General features: G+C 37.6%; 1 protein-coding gene across 2 annotated transcripts in view; it reads right to left on the bottom strand.

Moving 5' to 3' along the window:
• The window catches only part of SLC39A10 (solute carrier family 39 member 10), a 162,581-nt gene that overhangs the window by 89,971 nt on the left and 58,894 nt on the right, over positions 1-13,716 (bottom strand). For both annotated transcript variants that reach the window (XM_025001833.2, XM_010802174.4), the window contains one exon: positions 3,979-4,092. The gene's annotated coding sequence lies outside the window, so the exon portion shown is untranslated. The remainder of the gene's footprint in view (positions 1-3,978; positions 4,093-13,716) is intronic.

Here is a 13,716-nt window from a genome sequence, read left to right as displayed (position 1 = left end):
GACAACATAAAATCATCTACCAGGGCCCAAATGGTAAAACCCTGGACTAAACCAGGTGGTTTTCAAATGTTGGGGTTTCAGTAACTTTTTATACTCTTAAAAGTACTGAAGATTACAACGTACATTTGTTCACATGAGTCACATCTATCAGTATGTACCAGTTTAGAAACTAAAAGTCAAAAACCTTAAAGATATTAATTATAAAATAAAAATAATAAACCTGTTATATATTAATATAACTGACATTTTGGGGAAAATATATTTTTCAAGATAAAAAATTAAGAAATCTGGCTTATAGGAAAAGTAGATTCTCATATCTGCTTCTGCATTCACTCTGTTGTTTGGTTGGAGTGCATTAAGAAAATCCAGCTTCATACAAATAAATAGTTGAAAAAAAGTATTTTAATAGCCTCTTCAGATACTTTTGGATATTCTTTGATACTACACCCAAACTCAAAAAATGTTTGTTCCTCAAAAGTTAGTTACAACACAGAATCTGAAACAGATCAATAAAATTTTATGCTCAGTTACCCTTAAATCTTTTAGTCTGTTTTGGTCTTTGAATCACCCATGAGTAATTTTATAACATGCGGTGATCATTGGGAAAATACTGATTTACTGAGTTATGAAGATCTTTCAAATGCTGACATATTTCATCACACCATATCAAAAAATCATTTCTGTTAATACTACTATAAATATCATTAGAAAATATATTTGAGTACTGGGAAGCTGTCAAGTCCACAGTGGTGGATATGAGTTATCCAGCATCGTAATTTTCACCTGAAACCTTGAATTTTATCATTTGCAACAAATATTGTCAGTTGTTTTCCTTGAAGTGACAGGCTCCCTTTGTTCATTTTCAAGAAAAATGTCAGCAAAACACCCATGTCTGAATAACCATACTTTGTTTGTCAGTCTTTTAGGTTGGTTTTTTTGTTTGTTTTTTTTTTTAAGCGTTCCATGAAAAAAGCAGCCATTTAAGCTCACAACTTAAATCATACAATATGAGACTGGAAATAACAAAAGCACTTCAGTATGGACCAGAAAACAACAAACTTTATGTGAGAGCCTGGCAGTAAAGAATACAATGACTACTAATACATGTTGATATCACAGGCTTTGATTTGTGCTAAGCAACCAGGAGTATTACCCACCATTGCTGTTTTTCACTATCAGTGGAGTGAAAAAGGCAGGAAACACCTTAGCATTTATTAGGGAAACCAATTTTAACCTTGTGAACTTCCTGAAAGAATCACTGGGCTCTCGGGTTTCATAAAACACTGCTGACTTAAGTCAATGTGATATTCCATTTCATTTACCAGTATGTTCTGGAATAGGTATGTGACATAATTCTGGTCAATAAGCCAAAAGGGCCTCTGAGATAGGTTTTTCCTTCCAGTAAGACATGTGGAAGTAGAGATTTCCTCTTTCTGCCTTAGGACTTTTTATCTACATGGGAAGTCTAGCAATAATCTGCTTACAAAGACAAACAACACACTGAATTTGGAAAATGGAAAGATGGAAAACATCTGGGCAAAGTGATGTTATTATTAAATCACTGAATTATTAAACATTGTTGAACCTTCTACTGTATTCAACTTTTGTCCTATCTCTAGAATTCTTATGTGAAGTCATAATTTCCCTTATTGTTTAAATGCCTTTTGACAGGTCTTATGTTCCTTAAAGATGAAAGCATCTTTATTCATTCATTCATACTTCCTGTCAACCCATCACTATTCAAAAGACCCCAAAAGTTTGGTCATTACAGCTTGATACATTCCAAACTCCCTGAATTGAGCAGCAAAACAAAATTATTACAAGCCATTAACAATAGCTGAAAGAGGCATACCAAGTTGAACAATTTAAATAGCTCACTTATATGGAGGCAGATCAAATACAAGACAATGAATTTTAATAAAAACATGAGAACCATTGAAAGGATTAGAATATAACACCAAACTCTGAGGGACTTAAAAAACAATACTTCGGAATAACAGAGTAATCAGGATCAGAAAGCAACCAGGCATTCAAAGTCAAAACACTTGGAATCTATCCAAGTTTCAAGAAATCAAATGGCACCTGGAGATTATCATACTAAGTGAAGTAAGTCAGACAGCGAAAGACAAATGTCATATGATATCACTTACATGTGGCATCTAAAAAAAAATATACAAATGAACTTATTTTCAAAGCAGAAACAGTCTCACAGACTTAAAGAACAATTTATGGTTATGGGAGGGGGAAGGGTGGAGGGAGGAATAGATTAGGAGTGTGGGATTGACAAGTACACAGTGCTATATTTAAAACAGATGACCAATAAAGACCTACAGTATAATATAGGGAATGCTGCTCAATATTCTGTGATAACCTAAATGGGAAAAGAATTTGAAAAAGAATAGATACATGTATATGTATAACTGAATCACTTTGCTAACACAACATTGTTAATCAACTATGTTCTGGTATAAAATAAAAAGTAAAAGGAAAATTGCAGCACTATTTACAACAGCTAGAACATGGAAGCGACCTAGATGTCCACTGACAGATGAATGAATAAAGAAGCTGTGGTACATACATACAATGAAATATTACTTGGCCATAAAAAGGAATGCATTTGAGTTAGTTCAAGTTATGTGGATGAACCTAGAGCCTATCATACAGACTGAAGTAAGTCAGAAAGAGAAATATAAATATCATATACTGATGCATATATATGGAATCTAGAAAGATGGCAGTGATGAATTTATTTGCAGGGCAGCAATGGAGAAACAGACATAGAGAACAGACCTATGGTCACGGAGGGGAAGAGAGAAGGGAGAGGGTAAGACGTATGGAGAGAGTAACATGGAAACTTACAATACCATATATAAAATAGATAGCCAATGGGAATTTACTGTATGGATCAGGGAACTCAAACAGGGGCCCTGTGACAATCTAGAAGGGTGGAATGGGGAGGGAAACAGTAGGGAGGTTTGGAGGGAGGGGATATGGATATATCTATGGCTGACTTTTGTTGATGTTTGACAGAAAACAACAAAATTCTGTAAAGAGATTATCCTTTCATTAAAAAATGAGTGAAGTGGCAAAAAAAAAAAATCAAATTTCAAATTGTGTAGCAGATGAATAAGGAAGTATTCATTATTCTATGTTAACACAACAAACATATACCACCAAAATTGAAGATGTATTCATGAGTAAGAGATGTAACAATACATTTTTGAATTGTCAGGTTACAGTAAAGAGTTCTTTTCCAGATAAAACAGGCCCGTCTTTTGATACCTATATATGGGTTTGAAGATTTCTAATTCAAATTCTTTAACCTTTGAATCAAAGTGTGAGATTTAGAAAGGGAAATAAGTCCAAGAAATAAAAGAGAAACAAACTGTCTTCTAGACAGGAAAAATTATTATCACTTTCATTTATTTCTCCCATCTATTTCATCTCTGTGTGTCAGTGGAAAAGTAGGAATGGCCCACAGCTATTTGTGCCTTGCAAGATCAGAATTCCTGCCTCTGCACGGAAAATATAGTCTACCATATAAAGAATGGCTTTAGGGAAATAATTATCTCTCTCTGTAAAAGTCAACATTCAATTCCTCTAATGTAGTAATATAACAATTCTATAACTAAATGACAGAAATATATGTTTCAAACTCAACAATAAGTGCCATTGATTTACTTATGTATTTTACTTGAAACTAGCTCTGGAATGAGTAGAGTTACCACATCAAGATCTATTATTTTAGATGTTTCAAAATAGAGAAGTGTAATCTTTTAATCACCAAATGAAGTAACAGCCTTTGAATGATAAAGTAGCTTCAGTAACTCTGCTTTATAAGCATAATTAGTGGTCTTATATATAGTAGCATTCTGCATTTACTGAAGTTTTCCATCCTGTGTCGTAAATATAATCTAGTTGTTTTGTCTTTTATACCTTATAAACATTGATCATCATATCCATAAAATTGCTTGTTACCTTAGAATGTAGTAAAATTAGGACTTCCCTTGTAGCCCAGTGGTTAAGACTGCTGGTTAAGAGCTTCCACAGAAGGGAACACAGGTTTGACCTCTGGTCTGCCTCTTGAGAAACCTGTATGCAGGTCAGGAAGCAAAAATTAGAACTGGACATGGAACAGACTGATTTCAAATAGGAAAAGGAGTACATCAAGGCTGTATATTGTCGCCCTGCTTATTTAACTTCTATGCAGAGTACATCATGAGAAACGCTGGGCTGGAGGAAGCACAAGCTAGAATCAAGATTGTGGCATCCGATCCCATCACTTCATGGCACATAGATGGGGAAACAGTGGAAACAGTGACTGACTTTATTTTCCTGGGTTCCAAAATCACTGCAGATGGTGATTGCAGCCGTGAAATTAAAAGACGCTTACTCCTTGGAAAGAAAATTATGACAAACCTAGACAGCATATTAAAAAGCAGAGACATTACTATTCCAACAAAGGTCCATCTAGTCAAGGCTATGGTTTTTCCACTGGTCATGTATGGATGTGAAAGTTGGACTATAAAGAAAAGAAAGACTATAAAGAAAGCTGAGCACAGAAGAATTGATGTTTTTGAACTGTGGTGTTGGAGAAGACTCTTGAGAGTCCCTTGGACTGAAAGGAGATCCAACCAGTCCATCCTAAAGGAGATCAATCCTGGGTGTTCATTGGAAGGACTGATGTTAAAGCTGAAACTGCAGTACTTTGGCCACCCGATGTGAAGAGCTGACTCATTGGAAAAGACCCTGATGCTGGGAAAGATTGAGGGCAGGAGGAGAAGGGGACGACAGAGGATGAGATGGTTGGATGGCATCATCGACTTGATGGACATGGGTTTGGGTGGACTCCAGGAGTTGGTGATGGACAGGGAGGCCTGGTGAGCTGCGGTTCATGGGGTCACAAAGAGTCAGACATGACTGACTGACTGAACTGAACTGAACTGGAAGTAAGATCCCATGTGCCATGCAGCAATGGCCAAAAGAAAAACAAAATGTAGTAAAATTCATCGTGTGACGATATCAGTATTCTCCCATATTCCTATTGCAAAGGACATAGATATTATATATTGGTAAATACTCGTTTTTTTTCTTTTTCTAGCTGTACCACAGGGCATGGGGGATATTAGTTCCACTCCCAGGAGTTGAACTCAAGCCCCCTGTGATGAATCCTAACCACTGAACCACCAAGAAATTCCTATACTGATAAACATTCTTAATCACTAACTGAGATTTTTTCAAAAGTTATTTTCAGAGGTGACTCCAATCAAAAGCCTAGCAAGGATTAGTCTATTTCCATTCTTTGCAGCCAAAGATGGAGAAGCTCTATACAGTCAGCAAAAACAAGACTAGAAGCTGACTGTGGCTCAGACCATGAACTCCTTATTGCCAAATTCAGACTGAAATTGAAGAAAGTAGGGAAAACCACTAGACCATTCAGGTATGACCTAAATCAAATCCTTTATGATTATACAGTGGAAGTGAGAAATAGATTTAAGGGCATAGATCTGATAGATAGAGTGCCTGATGAGCTATGGAATGAGGTTCATGACATTGTATAGGAGACAAGGATCAAGACCATTCCCATGGAAAAGAAATGCAAAAAAGCAAAATGGCTGTCTGAGGAGGCCTTACAAATACCTGTGAAAAGAAGAGAAGCGAAAAGCAAAGGAGAAAAGGAAAGAAACAAGCATCTAAATGCAGAGTTCCAAAGAATAGCAAGAAGAGATAAGAAAGCCTTCTTCAGCGATCAATGCAAAGAAATAGAGGAAAACAACAGAATGGGAAAGACTAGAGATCTCTTCAAGAAAATTAGAGATACCAAAGGAACATTTCATGCAAAGATGAGCTCGATAAAGGACAGAAATAGTATAGACCTAACAGAAGCAGAAGATATTAAGAAGAGATGGAAAAAATACACAGAAGAACTACAAAAAAGATCTTCACGACCCAGATAATCACGATGGTGTGATCACTCACCTAGAGCCAGACATCCTGGAATGTGAAGTCAACTGGGCCTTAGAAAGCATCACTACAAACAAAGCTAGTGGAGGTGATGGAATTCCAGTTGAATTATTTCAAATCCTGAAAGATGATGCTGTGAAAGTGCTGCACTCAATATGCCAGCAAATTTGGAAAACTCAGCAGTGGCCACAGGACTGGAAAAGGTCAGTTTTCATTCTAATCCCAAAGAAAGGCAATGCAAAGAATGCTCAAACTACCGCACAATTGCACTCATCTCACACGCTAGTAAAGTAACGCTCAAAATTCTCCAAGCCAGGCTTCAGCAATACGTGAACCGTGAACTTCCTGATGTTCAAGCTGGTTTTAGAAAAGGCAGAGGAACCAGAGATCAAATTGCCAACATCCGCTGGATCATGGAAAAAGCAAGAGAGTTCCAGAAAAACATCTATTTCTGCTTTATTGACTATGCCAAAGCCTTTGACTGTGTGGATCACAAGAAACTGTGGAAAATTCTGAAAGAGATGGGAATACCAGACCACCTGACCTGCCTCTTGAGAAACCTGTATGCAGGTCAGGAAGCAACAGTTAGAACTGGACAGGGAACAACACACTGGTTGCAAATAGGAAAAGGAGTTCATCAAGGCTGTATATTGTCACCCTGTTTAACTTATATGCAGAGTACATCATGAGAAACACTGGACTGTAAGAAACACAAGCTGGAATCAAGATTGCCGGGAGAAATATCAATCACCTCAGATATGCAGATGACACCACTCTTATGGCAGAAAGTGAAGAGGAACTCAAAAGCCTGTTGATGAAAGTGAAAGTGGAGAGTGAAAAAGTTGGCTTAAAGCTCAACATTCAGAAAATGAAGATCATGGCATCTGGTCCCACCACTTCATGGGAAATAGATGGGGAAACAGTGGAAACAGTGTCTGACTTTATTTTTCTGGGCTCCAAAATCACTACAGATGGTGACTGCAGCCATGAAATTAAAAGACACTTACTCCTTGGAAGGAAAGTTATGACCAACCTAGATAGCATATTTAAAAGCAGAGACATTACTTTGCCAACAAAGGTTCGTCTAGTCAAGGCTATGGTTTTTCCAGTGGTCATGTATGGATGTGAGAGTTGGACTGTGAAGAAGGCTGAACGTCAAAGAATTGATGCTTTTGCACTGTGGTGTTGGAGAAGACTCTTGAGAGTCCCTTGGACTGCAAGGAGATCCAACCAGTGCATTCTGAAGGAGATCAGCCCTGGGCTTTCTTTGGAAGGAATGATGCTAAAGCTGAAACTCCAGTACTTTGGCCACCTCATGTGAAGAGTTGACTCATCGGAAAAGATCTGATGCTGGGAGGGATTGGGGGCAGGGGTAGAAGGGGACAACAGAAGATGAGATGGCTGGATGGCATCACTGACTCGATGGAAGTGAGTCTCAGTGAACTCCGGGAGTTGGTAATGGACAGGGAGGCCTGGCATGCTGCAATTCATGGCGTCGCCAAAAGTCGGACACAACTGAGCACTGATCTGATCTGAACATGTTTTTGAACCACTCTGAAGTTCTAACAGAAGACAATATATTAGTAACTTTTAAGTAAATTATGGTTAAATGTTGTTGATGTTCAGTCATTCAGTCATGTCTGACTCTTTGTGACCCCATGGACTGTGGCACACCAGGCTTCCCTATCCTTTACCATCTCCCAGAGTTTGCTCAAACTCATGTCCAATGAGTCAGTGATGCCATCCAACCATCTCATCCTCTGTCATCCCCTTCTCTTCCTGTCTTAAATCTTTCCCAGCATCAGGGTCTTTTCTAATGAGTCAGCTCTTTGCATCAGGTGGCCAAAGTATTGGAGCTTCAGTTTCAGCATCAGCCCTTCCAATGGATATTCAGGACTGATTTCCTTTAGGATGGACTGGTTTGATCTCCTTGCAGGCCAAGGGACTCTCAAGAGTCCTCTCCAGCTTCACAGTCCGAAAGCATCAATTCTTCAGTGCTCAGCCTTCTTTATGATTCAACTCTCACATCTATACATGACTACTGGAAAACCATTGCTTTGACTATACAGACCTTTGTCAGGAAAGTAATATCTCCACTTTTTAATGGTTAAATGAATTATTAAAAGTTCATCTAACGACTTGCTTTCATTAAGACTCTACATTTCCATTGCAGGGGGAATGGGTTCAATCCCTGATTGTTGGTTGGGCAGCTAAGATCCTGCATGCTGCATGGAGCAGCCAAAAACAAAAATAAATTTTAAAAATAAGTTTCTTTAAACTTTGAAGTAATGTTGTGTTTTGAGAAAACACCTTTAATTATTTTTAAAGCATATGCAGAGCTTGGGGCTAAGATGTGTTTGGTGTTTTAATTAGAGACTGAATGTTCTAATCAGGGATTCAATTTGCCATTTTAAAAATAGATGTCAAGTGAGATAACTTAATAATTTCAGCAGCAGTATGGAAATTTCTTTCTTCAAACTGCCCCTTTTAATCAGGTGCTACAGGGGAAATTATTGGTAGCCTTACTAGCATCTGAAAAAAATTGTAGATCATTTGTATAAGGGCAAAGCTTTTGTCATAAGATACTCTGGAAAATATTAAGTGAAAGAGTTTCCTCTACAAGTCTGACATGTTCATTCAGTGGCTCCACAGCTGTGGTTGTACCAGGCATAGGTGTTAAGTATAAACTCTCTGATTTATAAACTCCCCTGGATTACTGTCATCACAGTAATCCAAGGGAAACATATTGGTATAGAAATAATGTCAAGAATAGTATCAGATTTGAGATATATCTGGGAGGTAGAATTGATGAGACTTGATCAATTGATGAGACCAGATAAGAATATGTGTAGGGTAGGGAAGGTGATCAAGGATAATTTTGGGGTTTCTGGTATGAATAACTGTATAGGAATCTTCTACCACGAGTGAGAAGACTGGAGGAGGGACAGGTGTAGAGGCTGGGGAAGAGGATGAAGACTTAATAGTTGGAGATATTTTAAGTTTGAGATACGTAAAGGACATCTCAGTAGAGATTTCAAGTGGGTAATGTGATTTCCAGGTCAAGCTCCAAGGATAAGTGTAAGTGAAAGTTGCTTGGTCATGTCCAACCCTTTGCGACCCCATGGACTGTCCATGGAATTATCTAGGCCAGAATACTGGAGTGGGTAGCCTTTGCCTTCTCCAGGGGATCTTCCCAACCCAGGGATTGAACTCAGGTCTTCCACATTGCAGGTGGATTCCCTACCAGCTGAACCACAAGGGAAGTGTGAGGCAGGTAATTAATTTCGAAGTTGTCAGTGTTTAGATGAAACCACAGGACTAGATAAGATTGCTCAAGAATAACTGGGTAGAATGTAAAGAAGGCCCAGGACCTCTGCCTGGACAACTTGAGAAATTGTCCTACTCTATTTTTATCTAACTCCTTTCATATTTAGGTCTCTGCCTAATTTTTACTTTTTTAAAAAGACTTCTCTGGACTACTTAATCTACATTAGGCAACGCTCTGCCCATATGTTTTCATCAAAGTTCTTACCACAGTTTGCAATGAATTATTTGTGATTATTTATTTTGTATTTGTCTCTACACTAGAATGTATGTTTCATGAATGTATGCTTCAGGGCAGAGGCCATTTGCTTTAATTTGTATTCCCAATGCCTGGCACATATAAATACTAAGCATTGAGTAATGAAAGAAAGGGGATGTGAATAATGAGTGAATGTAAGATGAGTCTGTTGAGGTGATAAAAATTTAGCAATTGTTAAAATATAAACCATATATAAAACAACTTGAGGTATTATCATTTATCTTGAACTTTTCTAAGGAAAAAAATAAATAGCAAAGAATTTAAGCAATTTACTTTATAATTTCATTCTTTACTGAGGGTTTCTATTGAGGGTCTTATATGTAAATGTTTATGGAGAACTCTGTATGCTCAGAGTACAAACAATTCATCAACTGTACAAGTGTTCTATCATAAACTCCCAGAGTTTGGATCCTGTGTTATTCATCCTAATCTCTTCTCCTTCAAGGTTCTCTTGTGTATGATGAATGGCCAGATGTGTTTATTGTTCTAATGTATGCTTTAATTGGAGAAGGCAATGGCACCCCACTCTAGTACTCTTGCCTGGAAAATCCCATGGATGGAGGTGCCTGGTAGGCTGCAGTCCATGGGGTCGCTAGGAGTCGGACACGACTGAGCGACTTCACTTTCACTTTTCACTTTCCTGCATTGGAGAAGGAAATGGCAACCCACTCCAGTGTTCTTGCCTGGAGAGTCCCAGGGACGGGGAGCCTGGTGGGCTGCCGTCTATGGGGTCGCACAGAGTCGGACACAACTGAAGCGACTTAGCAGCAGCAGCAGCATGCTTTAATTGTTACATTGAAACGTCTTTATACGTTTCAATTATAACTTTAGAATAAAGGGGACATGACATTGATTTTGCTCGAGTTTTGCTTATCTTGCTCAATATTCACATCTTTATAAACGTTCCTTATACCAGAAGTTCACTTCTAAAGTTTATTTTAATACATCTGAGAGATTTCTTCCACAAGACACAATAGATTATACATAGAGCCACCAGAAGTATGAAGTCTGCAAAATTTGATGTTGACAACCATCTGTTCCTATCTGTGGCATTACTAATTCCCTCTACCATAATCAGTGGCTTTTGGCTGTCCCTCAGACTCTCAATGCAGCATCGTCATTCGGTACACTATGTGCAGAGGCACGTTTTCCTTCTTTCAGAATTACTACCTGTCTTGTTTGCGATTCTTTCCTGGTCTTATTTCCTATTATGCAAGAAATGTCCAGTTGTGTTTTTACTTTGTTGTGAAATAAAAATTATTCTGATAATTATAGAATGTTAGAATTAGCAAGTCTTTAGTCTCCCTCACTTTTCAGCTATTGATATAATTAGTTTAATTTCTGGGGTTTGTTACTTTGGGTAATATAATTGCCTTTAGGGTGTGTTGCTAATGGTGGGAAGCTGCTGCTGCTCAAATCACATCAGTAGTCCTTTCTACACAAAATGACGTCAACTGGCCACTTATTTAAAAGAGTGTCTTCATTGTTTACTCCATTTTAAAATGGAAGGATGGACAATTATTGAAGTTGTAGCTATTCTGTTTAAATGAATCACAATGGCAGTTATGAGTCATAGAGGATGGTTTGGTTTGGTTTTAATGCAGATTTCTAAACCTACTGTTTCAAATGTTTTGAGAGAACGATCAGAATAAATTATCCAGAGTCGTAGAAAATTAGAATTAACATATATCCTTGGTTTAAAACTCCCAATTTTTTATATTTTATATTTCTTAGGCAACAGTTAACCCTTCATTTAATGCAGTAATGCAGTAACATTTTTTTTAACATTTTAAAATATAATTTTAAGGCAATCTTTGAGGTGTTGAGAATTTACTGATGCATCATCATGAATTTATTTCTGCCAAGAAACACAGATTAATGCTTGAAGATAAAAACAGCCAGGGGACATGGGAAGACATTTATGTGCAAGGAGAGGAATTGTATCTCTAGGCTAAAACTATTTATCAATTTTCCTGCCACTAAAACTTGCCAGCCAGTTTGTGAGCCCGAGATACAGATGAGTAACTCTGTATAGAGAACTCTTCTCTGTGGGGAAAATGCACTCAGGGAAATTACTACCCATTGATGATATTTTCCCTGACGTCCTCTTCACCCTTATCTGCACTTTGCACAGTTACTCTCCAACCGACCCTCTCTAACTATCATCTATGCCCTGCAATAGATCTAAACCCTCTCTAAAATCGAGAAGTGGTTTCATTTTTAAAAGGAAGCTCTTTTACTTTCATTTCCACAGAATTACAGAAGATTGTTGTTGCTGTTTTTTTTAAGAATTTAAACATATATTAGTAATGTATATTTTGTGGCCATGAAAATAAATACTTGTATTATTTTCTTTTTCATATGTCAAATTAAAATGTTCATTACTTTCTCATCTCAAAGCTTCAGGAACAAAGCATCGAGAAGGAAATGGTAAATAGCAAAGTCGCCCTCTAAACAGTCAGACCATCAGGACGGGATGAGATTTATTGCTACCAGGTTTTCACTACTTGAATCTTGCTGAGGCCTCTGTATCCCTAAGGGAATCTGATAAATTTTAGGGTTTCTGATCACACAGCTAATGTCTCTTGGAAAAAATAAAGAAGAATATGTAACAGAAAATATCAGAGGTTTTTCATCTCAAGATAAAGGAGGTAAGAACAGGGTCTCATTTAGAATTTTTTGAGGTCTGGAACTCTGAAAGATTGTGATTCTTCACGTGTTGTTCAAATAAAGTCAACACCAGACTGTAAAATGCAAAATACAAAATTTACATGGCATGTAAATTAAGAGTTTCTCTCCAGTTATTTTTTTGTATGTAGAAATTCGGACACTTTATCTTTGTTGAGCTCTCTTCAGTTTTTCACATCCCTGCTTTGCTGGTGTCCATTGAGAAACAGGTCCAGGATGGGCAAAAGATCTTATCTTAGGCATGCATTTTCCATGTTCCTCTCTCCTCACAGAGCCTCGTACACAATAAGGGCCTCATAAATGGCTCGGAAGTGGGGATGAAGAGGGCAGATGGAGCACTGGCTGATTGGAGTTGTTAACAAAATTTTAAACTGCCAATGCCTTATTGGACAAAGACGATGATTATTCTCTAATAGTCACATAAATTGCTAATTTATAAGTATAATATCTAACCTTCATTCCTTCTGGGTAGGCAATTGCCACATTTTATATCTTTAGTGCCTGGACACAACAGGCTTTCCTTCACATCTGGATACAACTGAAAGGGTCACCAGATTTTGGCTAGTGAATGATCTCCCTAGTAGGTGATCTTTATTTTCTTCCTGAGTACACATTTCCAGGAAATGATAAAGCCTTTATTTTACATTTTAAATCCTCAGTCTAATTTTTCCCAATCTATATACCTATGAGGGTGTATACATGTGCATGTGTGGCGGTTTTGGTTTGTTTGCTTGAATTTGGATTTTTTGAATGAATGACTAAAACATCTTTACTTTGATAAAATACTTTCGCAATGTTACAAAGTACATTCACAATGTTTTCAGATTCTTTCCTTTCCAAAGCAAGTTTCTGAGAAAAAAACATTTTACAAATAAAGGTATATAATATAGTGTGTTCATTTTGCCCCATTTAAAATTTGATAATAAGTTATTTTATAAAGCCAAATGTTTTCTTTTCAGGGCCAAATTTCTTTTTGAGAGCTAAAGCATGCCAGGAATGGGCTGCTTCAAATTTTAGTGATGTAGAGCCAAAATAAAATTGTTCCTTAAGACTCTGTATGTGTAGAGTACTGGTTATTTGTTCCACAGTAAATGCTTGCTTTTCATACTGTTCATGGGGTTCTCAAGGCAAGAATACTGAAGTGGTTTGCTATTCCCTTCTCCAGCGGACCACATAGAGGAAAACAACAGAATGGGAAAGACTAGAGATCTCTTCAAGAAAATTAGAGATACCAAGGGAACATTTCATGCAAAGATGAGCTCGATAAAGGACAGAAATGGTATGGACCTAACAGAAGCAGAAGATATTAAGAAGAGGTGGCAAGAATTCACAGAAGAACTGTACAAAAAAGATCTTCACGACCCAGATAATCACGATGGTGTGATCACTGACCTAGAGCCAGACATCCTGGAATGTGAAGTCAAGCGGGCCTTAGAAAGCATCGCTACGAACAAAGCTAGAGGAGGTGGTGGAATTCCAGT

The sequence above is a fragment of the Bos taurus genome, chromosome 2 (assembly GCF_002263795.3).
Source record: "Bos taurus isolate L1 Dominette 01449 registration number 42190680 breed Hereford chromosome 2, ARS-UCD2.0, whole genome shotgun sequence".
NCBI lineage: Eukaryota > Metazoa > Chordata > Mammalia > Artiodactyla > Bovidae > Bos > Bos taurus.
Note: the sequence above shows the minus strand (reverse complement) of the source record. Positions and strands in the feature narration are given on the sequence as shown.